Raw genomic sequence first — 20,999 nt, 5'->3', positions numbered from 1 at the left:
GCAGCTCGGGCTTTGGCTTGGTTAGCAGGTGTGTTCTTCCTTGTTTTGCTTTCAGTAGGGTGGATTTGCTGAGGCTGTTCGACTCGTCCTTCTCTCAGCACTTCTAGATGCTCCCCTCTAATATCTGGGGAGATCTGAAAATACCCCTCTAGCTCGAAGGCTGCTTGACAGTGCCTTGTATTGAACACGAGAGAACTAGCTCTCATGCTAATACAGGAAGACTCGGTCTTTTTTTTTACCAGTTAGGGCTTGTTACGACCAATTACCACGTTGCCACCTGAAGATAGTGGCAGTTTTCAGCAGAGTACGCCGTCCGCTGTCCTTTGAGCTGTGTTTACTTACATTTGTATTTGACTATGTTATAGCTGGTGCATTAACATGTTCATTCGAAAGACTATTTGACAGCATGAAGCCTATTTGCCCTTTCAAAGATTAGATTTTAAGTGGCAATCTCCTTTTCTGTTACTATATACATACATAAATAAACATATGTAAGTAGTCTATAGAATATAAAGTAGAATGTAACTTTAGCAGATGACTTAGATTTGCTTCTCTTCATTACGGTGTCCGAACTCTCCTCCTTTGCTGACAGATTCTCTCTTCCTCGATCTGTGTCTTGTCATTTATTTGGGCGAAGTGAATACTGGACTACCGTGCCCTCCTGGTTTACAACAGGGCTTCCATGCACATGCCTGTATACTCACGGTGCCCTATACTCCTGCATGAGCTGCAATACTTTCTGTGTTCTTAAGCTCGGTTGGTGACAGGTAGAAAGGGCTGTTTTTACAGTATTTTGCTGTTTTGACCATATTTTACCTGGAAACAAGTACAACTTGTCCGGGAGGCTGTAGCATTTTCTCATGCAAAGAGCTGAGATTCATGTAGGAAGCTCGGAGCCCATCAGCGTGCAGAGGATAGTAGTGTACATTTCTGTAGGCTGAGGTGCTTTGGGATGTCAGAAATGTGTAGGTTTAAAGCATGTATAGCAACGGGGAACCACAGGAAGGGAAGGGGATAATAAAGAATGGTGCTGAAGGATGTTCTTTGACAATTGTTCATTGGGGAAGCTCTGCTCTAGGAGGATATGCGATCCCTCTTGCAAAAGTTTATTAATAGTTACTATCAGTATCTTGCCAAACTTATTTCTGTTTTGCATGTTTCTTCAGTACTAAAGTAGCTTCAGGATGTTATCAGATCTACTGGTGGTCTGTAAAAGTGAGCATGGGCGGTATTTCTTTATTTTTCATTTATCCTAAAAAAAAAAAAAAAAAAAAGGTTCACAAGAGAAAAGTATGAGTTTCTGTATTAAAGTTCTCAGGAAAATAAGAATAGATTTCTTCTCTGTTTCTTGACCTGGACAGCGATCTTGAATGTTCATCTTTTTTTGGTGGTTCTTATTTTTAATCTAACTGTGTGTGCTCTCACATACATTTCCTTCTCCCTCTGAAGCTTTCCAGACACACTTCAAGAAGCACATGCCGTGTATGCATTAGTGAGCGTGCTGTAGGCAGTAAGTGCTCTTGTAAAAGTGCCTCTAAATAACCATCTCAGGCTGTTTTTTAAAACAGAGTGAATAAAACCCTCTGTCGCCTATTCCAGAGTGGTAAATCTGTCTCCACGAACTTCTCCTCAGAGGAGTGCAAGAGATATCAGTGGACCACAAAGTCTAGCGATATGCATATGATAGCAGGCTAATTTATGTCTAACCTAATTGCTCTCCTTGATATTGCAACGTGCCTGCAGCGATTCCCTCCTCGCCGTGCTGCGTGAAACTCCGGAAGCCTTAATTTAATGCGGGAAGGTTCTCATGGGCCGTGGACCGTGGTCTAGATGTGGTCGATCTCTTCTTCCTCCGGGCTCTTCATCCTGCGAGCTCTTCATCCTCCGGGCTCTTCACCCTCCCGGCGGGACGTGGTGCTGAAGGGACAGCTCCGGCAGCCTCCACGCCTCCTCCCCGGCCTCTCCAGGGCAGCCTCCGCAGAGAGGGGCTTCGTTTGGGTGGGATTTGGGCGCTGAAGGCCAGGTTGGGTTGGCTACTGAAAGCTGAAAGCCTCCTGTGCGAGGTGAAGCGCTGAGTGTTGGCCAACTCTCACGTTTCCTCGAACCTTCAGCGTTTCGCCTGGGGTAGAGGGCGGGAGGTTGTTGCTCACTTGTCAGTCCGACTGCTAAACAATGAAACCAGGGCTGATTGAATAAATGGAAACATTTTTATTTATCTATCTATCTATTGATCTATCTATCTATCTATTTATTTATTTTCCACCTGTGGCAATATTTTTTTTTTCCTACTCCCCAGGTGCAATGATGTTTTTGTTTGTTTGTTTGTTTGTTGTCTATCTTTTGAAACAACTGCAGGTGCTACACATTTTTATGGCTCCGCTCTTAAAATTCACCAGCAGAAGGGAAATAACCACCTCTTCATGAAGTTTGGGTCCTGCTTGAATCCTGTGAAAGTTTTTAGGTGATCAGAACGAACTAATAGGCTGTTCTTGGCTGTTGCCAGTTGCTGAGTTTATTTCGGGATTGCTCTCACTTCAGAGTTAGCTAGTATAATTTCCTATCCATTTACAGTTACAGAGCCAAAACGATGACAGAGAGTGATTTAATCCAGTTCTCCATCCAGCTATTTGTCTTTTCTGAGAAACACTGCAGAATATGCCACTGAGTATCAAGAGGCTGGCTACGATGAATGAAAACACCAACTTTTGAAAATAAAAAGTAGCTCCTAGGATTCCCACTAAGTTTCGGTGCCCTTTTCCACAGGTTTATAGGAGTGGCTAAACTGCTTCTGTGTTAGCAGGTGTCGACACTGTCAAAATGTGTTGTTGGTATGGCTATCGCTCTACCATTTAGGCCTTAAAGGGTGATAGTCATACTTGATTTAACACCACTGAGCTCTAGTAAACACTGAATATTTCTGGAGGCTTGTGTAGAATGTAAAGAACTGAAAGCTGTTTGTGTCACCCTAAAATGAACTGAAACAACAAACAGATTGAGGATTTTTATTTATTTATTTTTTTTCCCCGGGAAGTGACTGTAAGGAGAACAAAATTGAAACAGTGTGTGTGCTGTGAATTGCTAGTCTCTTTTTCTAGCTTTTAGGCCTTTGTTTTCAGTCTCAAACCTACTGTAAGCAGTGAATGAAGTATCCTGGTGAACAGAGACAAAATATTTTTGGAGAATGTGGTGCAACGTCTGTAATGATGAATGGAGAAACCACCTACTGACAGCTGTTTGGCTACTGATACCTAAAGATTCAGGAGCTGTTTACATCCAGAGGAGGGGATGGCTTACTTCTGGTGGCCTCGCAGCGAATTTGAACCTGCATTAATGAACTAAGCAATCACATGCTTAAACCCAGATCAGGATAGCTGTTTTGTGCCCTCATCCTTTCTCTGCATCTCTTTACCCTTCTGTAAAATGGGTATAAAATACTCACCGTGCTGATAGTGTTGCGATGTTTCTAATTTGGGTTAGAAAAAGATATGTTTTAACGTGTGAATTGTTTTGCCAGCGGTGCTCCTCCTTTAAGGCCGGCCTCTGGTGGTTTGAGTCTGCTTTTGGTTTTTGATAGATGGCAATAGCTAAAAGCAGTCCACTGAAGAGCTGTGAGTAGGGAATCGTGTCAGATGGACAACTTGCAGTGGAAAGAAAGGAAGACAACAAGACATAGAAGGAGAAAGACCAATATTTTGTTCAGTTAACTGCTGTGCTTGTGAATTGCTGGGACCATGAAGGTCATACCTCATTGAAAAGAAAGAAAAACAACAACAACAACAAAAACACACACACACACAAACCAAACCAGAAAACAACCATGACAGAGTAGATGAAAGCCACTTTATTATTAATAAGCTCAGGTGAAAGTAGAGAGAAAGATTTTCTGGTGTTTGTAGATCCACAGAAGTAATGGATCTGTTCTGATTCACACCACATGAAGTTTCAGTGGAGATTACTGGATGATCAGAAGTTGTATTATCTGCTTGTGGCATCTCCTGGACAAAGAGGAGATCAGCTTCTGTGAACCACATGAAGATGAGTTTATGTAGAGTTTGCTCCCCTGCATAATTAAAATATTCTGCAATATCTTTTCATGCTATATCATTTGTCTCATGGAGAATTAACCAAACGATACAAAACAAAACAGAATATCCAAATAATGCTGTGCTACGGCAGAGAGGACTTGGTATGGCTTCTTTGCTCACACGCTCACAGAAACAGTTCCTGAGTTCTTGAAAACTGGTTTTGCAATGATACCTTGCATTCCTGCCAAAGGCACATTAAAAAAAGCTTTTTAAAAATCACTGATAAGCAAGGCAAAAATACAGCTCAGACTGATGCTGAACTGCAACTTCCAGCTGTATGGCTTACTTGCAGGGCGAATGCAGCACCTAGTTATAGTCTGAAAACTATTGGGGAAGCATCGAGAAACCTCTAGCCACTCTGACAGGAGATGGAGTCAGCAGATATCCTTAGCATAATCTGGGTTGAGAAATTGGATTTTTTTTTTTTTTTTTTTAATATTTGGTGCCCTTTCTTCTCTTTCTAAATATTATTCTTCATTTCTTTCTTGAACTGAAGCAAGTGAGGTTTAGATGAGGCACTAGCAAACTCTTCCCAGCTGTCAGGGTAGGTGTGTGCTGGAAGAGATTGCCTAAGGAGGCTGTGGCATCTCCATCATTGGAGGGTTTTAAAAAGAGTTTAGACAAACATCTGTCAGGAATGGTTAACTTAGAGCTGCTTTTGCCTTTGGGGTGGAAGATGGACTGGCTGACCTCTTGAAGTCTTTATCAGCCGTATGTTGTACAGTTTTCTTTTTCCACATCTCAAACCCTCGTAGTTCCTACACTGGTTGGTTTTTCTGGAAAAGGAAAAACGGAGATCTTTTACATTTCATTTTCTCCACTACATAGCCTTTGCTTATTGATGATTTTTCTATGCGGTAAAATCATTTATATGCTTTTGCAGGTGTCAGCATAGAAACATCTTTGTTTGCACCCTGACAAGGTGGTAGGTTAGAGATGTCATTGAGTCTTAAGGGGAAGAAAACGATCCCCCTGATTCAGGACGGCAAGCAGAAATTTTCCAGGCAGAACTGTGAGGGAGAGGAGGTGTAGATGAAGAGTAAAGGAAGAAGTTTATCTGTTAGCTTTGGGCTTGTGCCTGCTTCCACTAGAATGAAGTGGAATCCTGGATGCTGCTTTCTTTGGCAGTAGCATCAGAACTGTGAGGTTTGATCTATGGGACAATGGATTGATGGATGCACAACGTGTGATTTGGGGCAGACCCTGTCGGTCTGGCTCAAAGCAAGGACCAGAATGCTGTCGCCTTCTCTTGAAGGCAGCCTGAACTGAGGTGCTTAGTTCCTTTGGTGCTGGAGCACATTCCTTCATGAATGCTGAAAATGATGCTCATGGCTTCGAGCTGGAGTTACACAGCACTTTATATTCAGAATGCTGTTCTGACATTAGGTGATTCATCTTCACAACACCTCTGTGTAAAAATTATCCTCAATTTAGAGACAAGAAGATAAAATGACTTTCTGAAGATTCAGGTTGAGAACTATTTCTAATTGCCTAGCAGCTCACTTCTCCCTTTCAGACCACATGGCATTACTTTATAGCCAGATTAAACAGTGAAGATGAACCAAAGGCACAGCTCCATAATGAATTCCAGGTGATATTAGCAAACTCCTGCAGCTCAGGTCTTCTGATGTGCAATAAAAGCAGAACCTGGAGCTTTACTATGTAAAGGAGCATTTACTGTTCTGGGTAATTATTTGCATTTTAGAGTTTTTAGGTACCTGGTTCCTGTGCATTTTTCCTGACAATCCTTGACAGGATTCGGGCAACGGCTGCATGAAATATCCCCCTCCCCTGTAACAGATGCTGGCAAGGACACTTGCTGATGATGCAGAACTAATCAGTAAGAGACCTTGCTGCTTCTGAGCTGAACTACAGCTTACTGCGGGCTTGCAACAGATGTTTGCTGCATGTGGCAGGCATGGTCATCTCCTCTTGGTTTGGGGATGTTTTTGAATAAAGCCATGGGCTACTTCAGAGATTTTGTATATGTAGATTCATACGTGCAGAAGTGGTGTAGTGCAAATTAGTTTTAAACCATTGCCTTCTCTGAATGCATCCATGGGATCCACTGACTCCAAGATAAATGTATGGACAGCTGCCTTGCCAGAGGTTACCTATATCCTACCAGGTGTTTGCAGCTTGACTCCTTCCAGCTAATGTTGATGTTGACAATGCACCTGTGGCTGTTTCTTTGGTTAAAGTCAGATTAGGGAATCTACGGATTAGGGAATGTAGGAAAAACAAACAAACAAAAATCAACACGGAAATTAAGGCCTGTTCAAAGTCTGCTGTAAATAATGGAGAGACTGTCTGGACTCAGAGTAGATTTGAATCAAGCCATTACATGACATCAATTCTCCAGTGCAAGGAGCTATATTCTGTAGCAAACCATTTCCTCCCAAATAGCTGTAATAACAATTTTCAGATTTTTCTTTTAATAATGAAGCAAACAGATTTTGTGGAGTGCTGAATTTGACATTTCTACTGATTTTTAGTTTATTTAATTGAAAGTGGAAAGCTCAAGCATACAGCTCCTGAATACCTTTACCTTAGCTTTCAAAAAAGAGAAATCTTGAGGAAGAATTTTGATGGATTTTATTCTTTTTATTTGTTTTGATGGTGTCGTTTTTTCTTTTTCTTTTTTTTTTTTTTAATTTTTAAATTTTGTTTTCTTTCATTGCTGCCTGACATTAACAACCTCTTCTGATCCACTGAGACTTTTTGGTTTTGTTTCTTCTTGGAAGTGTAATGCATACTTCTTTACTGTTTCAGGGGGAAAATCTTTCAAAATTTCTTAGTTTTTATTTTTTTTTTTAGGAGTTAACTGACCTTTTTTTAATGCCTGGCCAATTGCTACAAGAGGCTCATGCAGTAGTCAGTTGAGTCAGTTGGTTAAGGGGTTCGGTATCCTTTTTAACTGCTTTCATTACAGAAATGATTCAGGCATGTCAGTGGAAGACATATCTGTATTAAGGACTCGTGTATTTGTTACTTGTTAGGACGCTTAGGAGGGAATAGACTGTCTTGTCCTTTCAGTTCCCTGCACCATCAAGAAAGAAGAGCTTCAGAGAAAAGCAGACAAATAGTGGGGTTAAAAGGTATCTGATGGGAAGCTGATTGTCTCCTGGCTCTGCTGTCACAGAAGGGGATCGCTCCCCTTGCTAACTATGAGCTATCTCCAACAGGAAAATTTCAGAGAGCTTTAGGAACTGATGAATGAGACCCACAGCAGCTCTCTAATTGTACAGTGCAGGAGATTAGCTGCAAGCAAACATTCGTAGTCTCCCAATTTAGGGATATGCTTGGTGTGCTGAAGGAAAGGTGGGAAGAAAAGGGATTTGCTCCCAAGGCAATCGGCACTGTCAGCAGTTTCCAATGTATGTTACTATTAACTCATTACAGAGATATTTGGGTGCAGATGGAATATTTTATTTCTTCCATCACCTTTTCTTTTGATGTCCTGTAGAGAGGATGTCCTCTTCCTATGTTTAAACCACCATGGGCCATTGCTATGGGAACTATATCACACATTAACTGTTGTAACACACCTGTGACCACCTGGAGGTTTGAGTTTTCCCTTTCCTACATCTCACACCCATCTGGATCTTTTCAGGACCAGGCACAGTAGGAGAAGGTGTCAAATGCTCTTGTTTCAGAGGTCTAGCCCTCTATTACTCTAACTAACGAGCAGTTGTTCTTAGCTGTTAATAGTGTGGAGTATATGGTAAAACAGGTCTGGCTCCACTCAGTAAAAACAGAGTTATTGGCAGCAATAATTTTTAAAAATCTGGAATTTGGTACTTGCATTGACCCTGCTCTGGAAGTGAGGGGACCTGCAATAATATGAACTCAGCAGCAGGAAGCACACAGAGCCCTCACTATAATCTTCTGTGTCCCAGGTATATTGTTTAAGGCACTGCATTGGAAATATTTTAAAATTCTTGATGTAATAAAGGTGATTGATTATTATCTTGCACCTCATACCTGCAGAGGTGACCGAACGTCTCAGTGCTCTTCCACAGTTGTTCTGGTCTTTGCTATTTTTTGGGGGGTTTTCAGAGGTAGACCAGGAGTTGTAGAAGAGTAGCTTTCATGACACATCTGGTATTTTCTAGAAACAGCAGAGGGATGTCGTTTCAGTATTATTCAGAATTGTTACATGTACATGTATGAGGCTGTCAAAAAATCTGAATTGCCTTGGACTCCTAAAGAGAAAAACAGCAAAAATGGAAGTCTGGCAACCAATGTTTGGGGAATGAGAGGCTGTCTGAGCGTTTGAAGGCATTTACACACCATGACTCCCCTGTGTCCTCCATCAAAGTGCCTGATCTACTGCTGGTGTGCTGCTGGACACCAAATATGAGTTATCTTTGCAGTCTTTTCTGCAATATTACTTAGGTGTGTAAGAAATGAGATGAAACTGATTCTAGTCAACTGATAGACAATGAAATGACAATGGATCTCTGTCGCTGGAAGCACCTGGAAATCCCAGAGATTTGACTGAACTCTTCAGTTGACTTTCCTACTGATACATTAAGAATTCAGTGATCTTCTCAAGCTCTCTCCTTCAGAGTTTCTCCCCTCCTTTGCTGTTTCACATGGCAGTTAATATCCCAAGACAAGGATGTAGATCATGGAATCACAGAATGGGTTGGGTTGGAAGACCATCTAATTCCACCCCTCTTGCCATGGGCTGGGATATCTCCCACCAGACCAGGTTGCTCAATGCCCCACAGATGATAGCTGTTCAGTCTGTGCTGGTGCAGTTGGGTTTTGCATCATTTTTTGGTACTTTTGCTTGACAAACAAATAAACGAGCATCCAGTCTTTTGGCAGCAAAGGCTTAAGCTCATGATTTGCTCTTAAAACACATCCTGCCTAGTAGTAAAAGGCCTGTTATTTAAAGGGCACTTTTCAAAACAATTAGGGCTTTAGTAGCAATGTGTTTGCCTTAATGAGTGCACTCTGCCAGTCAGAGGAAACAACATAAGCTGATACCTACTCGTGTAGGCCAACAGAAGCAAATTAGCAGTGTTACAAGTCAGTCCATGAATGTACTGCACATCCAAGTGGTTTGTTTTAACACTTGAGAAGCACTTGATATGATTCAGCGCGGCTTTATTTTTGTTTTCTTCCCAAATATCCACCCCCAATTATGTTTTCATTTAGAAGCCTTTGTACCAGTCCTATCCTATTAAGCGATAACCTAATCTGTATGGGCTGCGTTCGGCTCTGCTTTAACTGTTGGACTGGCACCAGAGATAATTTTCCACAAAGCCTCGCAGTCTTCCTGCATCGCTTTTGCTGCATGAAGTTTGCTGTCAGTGCCCTTACAACGTAGGCAGGCCAGCTGCTGGCACTTTGGTATTTTGGTGATGATTTTTCAGTCGTGGGTTTGACGGTGGTTTACCTCCATATTGCTGCTTCCAGAGCTAGTAAGATGAATATGTTCTGGCTTATTTATTTATTGATATATTTTTATTTCAACTAATTTTTTCTTTCCTCAAGATGAACCACAGTAAAGGCTGGTGATACCACAGAGGTAGAAGCATGGCATGTGAGCTTGGCTCTGCGTATTTAGCAATAGGTATCACGAGGGAAGTTGCTGGCTCTCGAACATTTGTGGTCCTGATTTGGATGACTAGTTGAAACCTGGCTTGCAGGTCAGGAGCTAAGCAGTTAAAAAAAATTTCCATGATCTCTTTGGAAAGAATCCAGCCTGGGCTTTTCAGATCTGACCAAAGCCACAGCCTGTTCCTGAAGAGCTTGAGGTTGGTACAGGGAATAAGAAAAAACTATTAAACAGCATCGAGGATGACTTATATTAGCTACAGAGGGAAAATCTTTTTAGCAGTGATACTAGTGAAACACCGAAATACATTGCCTGGGGAGGGTGTGGGCTCTTTTTTGCTAGGTCCTGAGGAACAGGATAGACAAGCATCTGTCAAGAATGACCTATGCATGCTGTCCTACCTCGCGGCAAAGTATGGACTAGTCTCCTCCTGCCTGATTTTCTCTGGTTCTGTACACACACAGGCTGTTTGAAGTTTGTCTCAGATCTTGCTTGGGATCTATGTAAGTTTATCCTGTCCTTTTTTTTTTTTTGCTAAAGGTTCCTGCTTCCCTGAGGGATTATTGGTGCATCCTACAATTTCACCTCCAGCTGAATATCTGGATAAGAATCAACCTCTCTTCTCTTAGCAGCAACTGCTCACTGTCAGCTCTGTCACCAGTTTTTTTTATGGCTACTGTTTGAACAGTTCTACCGGTGGCTGTTGCAGGGAAAAGCAAACACACTGCCTATCTCTGAAAAAGGGACAGGAGACAACATGGGGAGTTAATGCTCAGTCAACCTAAATTTGATACTCAGAAAGATATTTGACCAAGCCGGTAAACAATCAGTGTGAAAGTACCTAGGGGATAACAAGGGACAAGCTGGAACCAGCACAGATTTTTCTTGAGTAACTCACGTCAAAGTTATCTGGGTTGGTTTTGTTTGTTTCCTTGTTTACTTGTTTTTCAGTAGAGTAGCTGGTCTAGTTGATAATAGGGGTGCGGTAGATCTTGACTTTTATTATATATATGTATAATAACATTATAATGGCATTGTGATAACATGGAGTTCTCATAAGTACAGTAGAAAAACATGGGCTGGATTGAATTACCACAGAGGGGTGCAAGGTCTGGAAGCACACGCACGGTGGACTAGAGGTTGCAGTGTGGCAGCACTTACCCTGTGTGAGACTCCGTGCAGGTGTGGGTAAATGGGGCAGAAAATACAAACCTGGTTGGCCTTTGCTAAATCTGCCACTGGATAATTTCACAACAGGGATAAAAGAAAAAATCTACAATAATTATTGATAGTTTTTTGTCAGATTGGATGGTCATAAAATCCACGGTCTTATGAGGGTCTGTCTTGTGGTTGGTACCATTCAGTTTTCCCATTAATGGCTTGGCTGATAGAACAGAGAGTACACATACTGTTAATTGTGAGAGGGGTGGCTAGCACTCGGGAGGGCAGGAGCAGAATACAAAATGATTTTGATGAATTGGAGAAATGGTCTGAAATCAATATGATGAAATTCAATAAAGACAAGTGCAAAGTATTGCACTGCAGAAGGAAGAATCAAAAGCACCCAGAGAAAAATGATGTGAACTGACTAGATGCATGTACCGCAACCAGAACATGGTGATAAAGTGGATTGTATTCTGAATATATGTCTTTGGTGTGAGATGCACAAAACAGGCATGTGTTGGATGTAAGTCGCAGAAGCAGCTATTCTGTTTTGTTAGAATTGGCGTGGCGTCAGCTTGAAAACTGGGTCCAGTTTTGGGTGCAGTGTTTTGAGAAAGGGACAGAAAAATCAGTGTCAGGAGGGGAAGCAACCAAAATGCTAAGAGAATGACCTATCTTGAGTGTGAAATGAGTAGAGGTTGTTTAGTCTGGAAGATGAAGGGAGGAACAGTAACAGCCTTCAAATATTTATGTGGTTGTTGTAAAGAGGACGGCAGTAAGTTTCTCCACATATCTACCCACACTGTTTGCGCTACAGCATGGCAGATGTAGGTTCACTGCCAGCAGTGAAAACAGCTGTCACATCATCTGCAGGGAGCCTCCCACGTGCCAGTGGTTGGATATTTATCTGAAGAGGTTAGTTGTCCAGCAGGCATGGGCTTGCTATGCTTCAGCCTTCCTCACTGCTGAATGAACTTGGTTACCCCTTGAAGTCCCTCCAAGCCATGCGTTCCTAGGAGTGGGGAGCTGATAAATGCTATACAGGAGCTAGTGATAATTTGAACAACCCCCAAGTGATGGACTGAGATTTAAACATCCTGGAAAAGGTCAAATAGTTGAAAGTTTCCTTCTAGTTCTGGCATCCGGGCTTGTGTACTCTATGGGTGTTGCTGAGTACCACGCTAAATGCACAGCAACATTTGCTGTCTGGCTGTGGGCTTCATTGCAGTCAAGGCTGAACTTGTCTTTAAGAGAATGGTTCTGCTAGAACATGCATCAAAATGCATCTTGCAGCTCCTGCTCATTTTGCGTTTTGGGTTACAAATTGTCACGTTGAAACAAAGAGGTTTCTCCTCTTTCCCTAGATCCCATGCATACAAACCAGCAATTTCCATAACACAGACAATCACCCAATCTGTTATCTTGGCAGACACCAATGCGTTTCTACTTCGGAGGAAAGAAACCTATCCCATAATACACCTGTGCAATATATGGCGATGGTGATTTCGTTGCTAACCCCCGCAGCAATCAGTTTATGCCCTCAAGCATGGGATTTGATTATCCTTGTCATTATCTTAGCTACAAATGTTATTAGCAGCCATAAAATTGTCCATTAAAGTGAGAGGAATTACTTGCCTGTACCAAGGGGAGAACAGATAATTTACTACACAGATTTTAAGCCCAAATGTACTATTTTTCCAGAAGAACCCTCTAAGCTTTTGTACAAGCCTCCATTCTTTTTTTTTAGTATTTCACAACTTGCTTCCCCTTCCATGAGCTTAAGTTTGGGTCTTTATAAAATAATAGGTAGATACATGTTGTTCTTGAAATAATCCCAGTCATGACCATATAGTTCCTCATGTTCCATGGCTTGGGTGAATTTGTCCCTAAATCTGGAAGAGCAGATGCCCAAATGTTGTTTGGGTTCCATAATTTCTAGGCTTCAGTTTTGGCTCAAGCTTCATTTCCACACAAACGATTCTGGAGGTCTGAGACTGGCTTGGCATGCATGGACTGACTGTAACATCACTGGTTGAGTGTAGAATCAATTGATTTGCTTCTGGAAGTGTCATTTTTGTAGGTTTTCTTGATACCGCCGTAGTATGTTTTTATGAGAGGAAGAGATGAGGTATCACAGGGACCAAGAAAAGGTGCTGTGGCTGAGTGGGTGAGATCCAGTGTCTGAAAATTTTCTTTGTCTTCACTGGGACTGGCTGATTCATTCCCTTCCCACCACCTTGTTAATTCCTGTTCATGTATCAGTTCACCATAAAGCTGCTTTCTTATTCCCATGTGGTATTGTGTTCCCACCCCCTTCCATCAACAGGGAGTGGGAGAGACCACCTACGTCTTTCCCAACAGACAAAAATGGTGGGTCCTGACAGACTGGGACAGATTCTGATCACCGTTGCTCTTTGTAAATCCTGTGGAACCAGGTTGTTTCAGTGGAGTTGTTGGCTTTAAACGGAGATGAACATGTTCAGAATCTGGTCTTGAGAGCCTGTATTTTGTAGGAAGTATCCCCTCCTACTCATCCAACAAATTCACACACACACACAATGCAGCGTCAATATTAGCTCCTGTAGCAAATGGAAAATGTTGCAGCAGCCTGAAAAAAAAAAAAAAAAAAGAAATGTTCTCAAACAGGGCTTAAGAAAGTAAATAAACATCATATAACCAACAAAATCGATATGGTTCCTTATTAGCCATTACAGATATCTCTGTCGTTGTCTCCATCACCCTGTACAGATTTCAGAGCTGTGGAAAATGTATAACCCAGGAGACCTCATTTCAGAACTTAGAGCTGCTATATTAAATGCAGGGTCTTGGGCAGGAGGCCTGAAAGAGATTGATGTTTGTAACAGGTTTTCCCCTTTCTCTCCTGAAAGAGCATTAACTGAACAAAACAAGTGTAAATATATCCAAAATGGATACATATTCATGGGTGTTTCAGTGTTATTAGAAACAGCTCCTCAAAAGCTTTCCTTTCCTGAGTCATCTCCATTGACTTAAAAAATGACTTTTCAAGAACAAATGTTAGTTTCAGGACGTCCAAGAGGGGAGAGCCTTTTAGCTTTCTGCATTCTGAAAGCTTTATATTCAGCTGTGCTTCTGCTTGGAGAGTGTCCTAGACAGAGGAATGCCCTTATGCTTTCCAGTCTACGTCTCATCACCTTCTTTTACTCTTCACATCTTCCAACACACCCGGTAATATTCAAGCTATTCTTGCAGGCTTTCCTATCAAATTTGTTTAAGCCAAGCTCCTCTTGGCTGCTGAAGGTGTTTCCTCTTCTCCTCTTTGAGAACTTGATGTCCCTTTTGATCTGGGGAGTAAGAGCAAGGTCTGTGGACTAAGCAGGTGGTTAATGATCTTCCCATTCAGAAGACCATGTCATTAACAGTTTCGGTAGAAGTGATGTTAAATTTGAAAGGAAGAAATCGTGCTCTTATGACCCAGGGCCATTCTTTGGTCGCCTGCCTAATATACATAATATTGGGGGAACATCCTGTGTCCTATGGTGACTTCTGCTTCCATTCACAGTGCAGAGCTCTTTGCCAAGGAGAAGCTGGCACGTTTTCCTGCACAGCACATTGGTAGAGCCTTTGAAGAAGAGGAGGAAGCTGAAAACGTCTGTTAGGACAAAATGGACCATTGCTTGGACCATTCATTCAGGTGATTTCCTGAAACAGAAATATCTGGCTTTGTTGGTCTGCAGTTTCCTAGTGTTTTAGTTCTGCTTATCAGATAAAGTGTGCATAGAATCACAGAATGGGTTGGGTTGGAAGGGACCTTAAAGATCATCTAATTCCAGCCCCCTGCCGTGGGCAGGGACACCTCCCACCAGGCCAGGTTGCCCAAAGCCCATCCAGCCTGGCCTTGAGCACCTCCAGGGATGGGGCATCCACAGCTTCTGTGTGCCAGTGCCTCATATGGAAGAATTCTTTCCTTATATCTTATCCAAACCTAACCTATTAGTTTAAAGCCATTGCTCCATGTTCAGTTTTTCATCCACCAGTACCCCCAGGTCCTTCTCCTCAGGGCTGCTCTCAATCCGTTCTCCATCCAGCCTGTGTTTGTGCTTGGGATCGTCCCAATATGTCTGCAGGGCCTTGCATGTGCCCTTGTTGTTCACCCGGGCCTACCTCTCAAGCCCGTCAAGGTCCCTCTGGATGGCATCCCTTCCCTCCAGCGTGCCAGTGGAAAACTAACCAGGACGCACTCAATCCTGCTGTCCGTGTTACTGACAAAGGTGTTAAATAGTGGAGTTAAATAGTACAGGGTCCTGGTACAGATCCCTGAGGGACACGACGTGTGTGTGAGCGTGCTGACTGAGACTGCTGGAGAGCCCACAGGAGCTGTGTTTCACTGTTTCTTTTTCTGTATAGAATGGTAGAATTACCTGAAATTTGAATACACATATACGGGTAGGTAGAAAGACAAATTTCTTTTATACTTAACCTTTTAATGTGACATGCTCCGAACCTCTTACAAGTGTCCGTAGGCCCTTTGGGACGTCCACAGCCTTTCATCTTCAAGGGGAGGCTGAAGGCTTTTGTGTCTCCTCTGGCTTCCCCTTCACCTCCCAACTGCAGTGCTTGATGTCGGCCTTGCTTCTTGGAGTGCCTGCAGCATGAGCAAGACCTGGGGACCAGGGTTTCCTGTCGCTTTTAATGGTGAGCCTGTGCTCAGAGTGAGACAGAAAGATCAAAGGCTGTGCGAGTGCACCGTGCTTGGTTTTGCTTACACCAATATGAATCGATTGACTTCACTGAGTTATGAGGGATTTACAGCTGGGGGAGAACGGTTTCTGACCTAATGGCTCCAAAAGAGGCTTTTCTTGGATGAGCAATGTAATTAGAGCACTGGAACAGACAGATTTCGTGACTCATCTGTGGGTCTGCAGTCTTTTCTTTGCTTCTACTAGGGTGTTCACTAATGTCACCACACTTTCATTTCATCCGTGGGCTGATCTAATGAAGGATCAACCATTGCTTGAACAGAGATCCCTATTCAGCTGCAAACCGTCCTCCAATCTTTGTGTCACTGTGCAAACTTTATTAACCTCAACGCACCCTAGGAAGAGACCCAGCAAGCTCAGAGCTAGGCACTCAGGTAGTTAGGAAAATTTCCATTTTCTTCCTTTGTTGGAGTTAAAAGAAATAAAAAAAAAAAATGAGGTGGGGAGCAGGGAGAATGAATTAATGACTCGGTTCACTTACTAATCCCAACTATCTGTCTTAGCAGGGGGCAAAGTGGTGGAACACATGTGCCAACATGGACTTGCTCTGTGAATACAGCTGAAACATGGATTTTGAGATTAGAAAAGCCTTTCCTTCAGAGCTGGTTGGAGGCCTGGGGATGAAATGTTTTTGTTAAAAGATACCAGTCCACTGGAACTGCAAAGCATCAGTTTGGGAACCTTCATTGAGGATGTTCCCCAGGTTTCTGGAGGAGGAGGTAGTGGTCAGTGTAAGAGGGACTGAGCTTGTGTTTGGAATGAGTAGGGGTGGGCATAGTCACAAGGCTCTGGCTTATCTCCTCCAAGTGTCTGGAAGCCATGCTGGGCACAAGCGCCTGATGTAGAGGTGGCAGCAAGGAGGTGGACTTGGTGCTGCTCTGGCTGACAGTTCTCCTTCGGTTCCAGTGCAGTAAAAATTGGAGTCAGGGGCCTGACGTTGTAGTTTTGCTGGTGACCATAACCATGAAAACACTAGCAGGTGTATGTACGAGCTGAGTAGGCAGCAGCTCCTAACCTGTTGCATGTATGGTCCAACGTTTTCCTCACCCATCTCTTGTTTGAGCAGAGCTTGAGCTCTGGTTCCTCTTCACCTCTTCACTGTGGCAAGCAGCAATGGCCTTGCTTTGGTCCACCAAAATAACAAGAGCCACTAGTTTCAGAAGACAGTAGGGGTACGCTGGTGCGATGGATTTGGGTCCAGCATAGGATGGGAGAAGTGAGACAGACACCACATCTGGCATCATTGAGGGTTCCTCCAAAAAGGCCGGAGTCTGTGGGTATAGGGAACCCGGACAGAGGTGCCCGTTTCTGTGTGCAACCCTAACTTTTGCGCCCGTGTGTTATCTTCTGAAACCTTTGAGATGCCAGGGTGCGTCCACTCCAAAATCACAACCTACTACAGCTATACCCCTGTTAGCTTTAGCCCTACTAATTGGGGAGCTGCTGGTGCGGTGCTCTGCACAGGTTGTAGGACCCACCGAGCAAGGAGGTGAGTTGCTGTGTGCCGTCACTTGGCAGCGACAACAGCACCGCTATATCTGCAGTTGGATTTGATGTTCGTTTTCTTCTAATTTGCCACTCGCTGAAACTTAGAGCTAGTCATGATGATTGGTCCTGTCCTTGGATTCAAGCCCTGCTGCACCGGGCTCTGTACCAGCGTGAAATTCAGGGTAATTTTGAAAAAGTGTCTAGAAGACCACAGAACTAAAGCTCCATTTTCAAAAGTAGCTTTTGCACTTAGGAGGCTCGTTTTCAAGCCAAGTAAGCTCTTACCTGCCAAATACGGGTTTGGAAAACAGGTTGGATGGGGTGCGAAGTCATTGAGGAACATGTGAAAAATACGCCTTTCAGGACAACTTAAAGAAAGGGTACAGGTGCTTGGTAACTCTGAGTCCTCTGGTGAATTGCCTCCTCAGCTACATGCACACAAACTTCCCATGGAGGATTTTGCTCTCTTGTTATTCCCGAGGGAGGAGTTCACCACCTGAAGTATTAATGAAAGCTGCAGTTGGTGCTGTTCTGCTTGTATATAGAAGTTAAGACTGATTTTTTTATACTTTTTGTTTTTTGCGTGCTGACTCATGAGGTGCAAACTGCTGTTGATATTCACAGGAGTGTGGTGAATACCTGCAAAATATGGGATTAAGTAATTGCCCTAAGGAAATTTTGTCGTTTTGAAACAAGACATGAATGACGGCAACAAGTAATAGGATGAAAGGAGAAGATACCACGATAGTAAGGACAATTGTGTGGTTTTCCAGGTGTCTTTACTACCAGATACTGGATTTCTTTTGTTCAAGAGGTCAATGTGTAAAGCTGAGTTCTCCTAATAGCTGTCAGTTGTCACCATCACTGCCTAGCTGAAGAGCTTATCCCAGGAAAAATATTGGCCTCATGCTTTAGTTTGGGGACAGCTTTTGTGTCCAAGAGGCTGTGAGGAACAATGCCTGGAGACATTTTTTTGGAGAAGCCAAAAAATGCTAGTCACAGCTGGCACAAATGGCATTGCAGATGGGGAAGTGGGTGATGAGGTGAGAAACAGGAGCTGGGAAAGATGGAGCAGGGCTGCGTGGTCATGAAAAGCTGGAAGATGCTGTGGGAAAAGAAAAAGCCAGCAGAGAGGGAAGGGTGAAGTTCTTGGGGTATTGAACTGCTTTGATTAACACTTGACATTGATTTCCTTTGATGGTTTTTTTTTGAGATAGGTGAGGATATCCCACCTGAATGCAGTGGCTCACATGCACAGAGCATCACAGCTTGTGTGAGTGTCAATTAAAACAACTACAACTTGATTGACCCGCCCTGGGGTGCCAGTGGGGATCGGACTTGGCTGAGGCTTTCTTTATGCTTTGCTTGGTCATGAGGACCTGGATGCAGGACGCATTTTCCATTCTGAAAGAGTCTGAAGCTATACATTTGATTTTTTAAGCCTCTAGAGATAAGCACTACCACAACCGTTCCCTGGCTATTTGCACCGCGCAGCTAACAGTGTAATATAGTCCAGGACAACATAAGAGGTTTATGCTGCTTAAAAAGCTGCAATATAAGCAGGGCTGAAGCATGCTAGCACAGCCTTTCCTGAACCTACGGGTTCTGTGTGCTCTCTGCCCTAGGTTTAACGTCAGCCTCGTTAGTAGCACAGCTCTTTTGAACGGCTACCAACACTTCTCAGCAAACTTTGGGTTTAAGGCACTGGTGAGAGGGTTAAACTGTTCCCACTGTTCTGATCTGTGGAGGTACTTGGCTGTGGAAAGTCCTACCTCAGCAGGATGAGACGACATCAGGGTAGAAATGCTAGACATAAAGTTCATGGCACCGAAGCCAGATCATCGATCAATAAATTGCAATCCTATCTCTCTGAGCCCAAATATTGCTTTATGACTTCAGCTGGGTTTGTGGACACCTTCCAGTCTGGGGTCTTGAAAATAGACCTCCAAGGAGGGAAGCTGCTGTTGCAAATGTGTGGCACATACTCTGATGCTTCTGTTTTCAGTCTGAAAAGTGGGGGCAGAGCCCTTCCAACCTCCCCAGAGCTCTTCTCTCGGTTTAACCACACTCAGGAAGTCCTAAACGTTTCTTTCTCTTATGCGTGTGATTGAGGAGAGCAAAATCACCTCGGGAGAAAAGGAACCTCCAAATCCCCTCTCCCAGCCACACCACAACGTCACACTGAAGAAGAATTTTGACTGTGAGCACAACTCCAGGCTGCCGTGATGCTCCTCTGCCGTCATTGCAATGCCGCGGCAGGCGTGCCGCTCCCACTCCCGATTGTGTATTTTGAGCACGTTTCAGTAGTGCTCTGAGTTAACATTTTTTTTTCTTCTCTTCCTCTACAGTGCCAGTCATCGCCTTTTCTTCATTTTAGTGATTAATTGCTCTAAATACTCCTGCTCCTGGACTGCGGGAGTACAATTTCTGAGCTGTATTTCATTTGAACTTGCTATACAAGTACAAGCGAACTTGGGGGAGTGCACACACCCACGTATTGCTAGGTAGAGATGGTTGCCAAAAGGACACCAAGTAAAAGAACAGTTAGTTCTTAAACAAGGGTATAATCTAATAAGCCAAAAGAGAGAAAATTACATATTGGGATCTTCAGTGCCTTCTCCCCTCCCCACCCCCCCAGTTTCCAAATTACAGCTAGTACAACCCCTGACTAGAGCAGTGATTTAAATATATATAGGCATCTGTGCTTCTAAGAAAAGGAAGTGTGTCTGTTTGGGGAGCTGTGCGGAATGAGTTGGTGGATCTCAGTCCAACTTCTGGCAGCCAGGTTTTCACATCACTCAAAGCCACCCCCTCGCCCAGCCCCCCCCCCCCCCCCATGCTGGGGCTTGTGCCAAGCTCTTCATCTCTTCCCCATACGACGCCACCTGCCTTAGCACCTTCCTCCCAGATGGTGTGTTTCTCGTTTTTGGTTGGGGTCCTTCTGGGCTGGCGCTGAGACACGCCGATGGCCTGTCAACCCGATGTGTGCAGCCAGAGGCTTGCAGAATTGCATCTCCTCTCGCTCTCCCCCCTGCACAGCCCGTCCTTCACAAGTGGGATGCCAACTGCCGTGGGCTCTCATCCCCCCCTATCCCCATGAATTAGACACATTTAGCCAACCCCATGACCAGTTTTGCCTGGCATGTGGTTTCTTTCCAGCACGCCAGCATGATGGCACGGTGCTCTGTTGTGTTAGGTACATCACCCACCATAGGGTGGATGTGCTGGTCCCATGTGCCAGATGTCTCAGGAACATGTGTATTTTCTGGGATGTGGAAGGACAACACTTTGCCTTTTCTATACCCTGGCTCTGTTTTGCTACAGGCAAAAAGCTTCAGGACTTGCAGCGAATTTAGCAGCACAGAATTAGAAGGTTATTTCGCGCTGCCTGGAGGTTACAATTTCCTCCTCGGTTCCTAGGTGGAAAATCCATGGCTTGCTGCTGCCCTCCTTCATCTGTTCTTAGGATGCCCATTGCCAGGCCCCTCAATCTGGTCTTGTTTATGTGCTGCCTTCCAAACCTCGCTGTGCGAGTTATTTCTTACAAATCTGTCTCTGTGCCTGGGTGTATTTAGTTGTTCAGTGATCCTTCTGTGCCTCTTGAAAAGCACAACAGCCCTTTCTGATGAAAGCGGCACTCTGCAGGCTGAGTGCTTTTACCTTGACTCGAAAACTTAAAAGGAAATGTTAATTGCTTTAGTGGTGTTATTGTTGAAAAACGCACGCTGGGCAGACTAGCTCAAGAAAGATGAGTCCTGGTGCTGATAAGGGAGAGAGCTATCTCTGCAAGTCTGTGAAAAGTCAGTAGTGCCCAGGGCAAATTCAGAAATGGAATGGAAATACCTCGGTGATTTGCTTTCTTGTTGCTTTTGTCTGGAGATGGCAGAACTGACTGGCGTCTCAGGGCTGTGTTAACTTCTGTGCTGCTTTGTCACAGGCTCTGGGCTTCTT

General features: G+C 43.7%; 1 protein-coding gene across 1 annotated transcript in view; it reads left to right on the top strand.

Annotated features, from left to right (window-relative positions):
* The window catches only part of KCNK9 (potassium two pore domain channel subfamily K member 9), a 79,368-nt gene that overhangs the window by 1,511 nt on the left and 56,858 nt on the right, over positions 1 to 20,999 (top strand). The gene's annotated exons all lie outside the window — the stretch shown is intronic.

The sequence above is a fragment of the Aythya fuligula genome, chromosome 2 (assembly GCF_009819795.1).
Source record: "Aythya fuligula isolate bAytFul2 chromosome 2, bAytFul2.pri, whole genome shotgun sequence".
Taxonomy (NCBI): domain Eukaryota; kingdom Metazoa; phylum Chordata; class Aves; order Anseriformes; family Anatidae; genus Aythya; species Aythya fuligula.
Note: the sequence above shows the minus strand (reverse complement) of the source record. Positions and strands in the feature narration are given on the sequence as shown.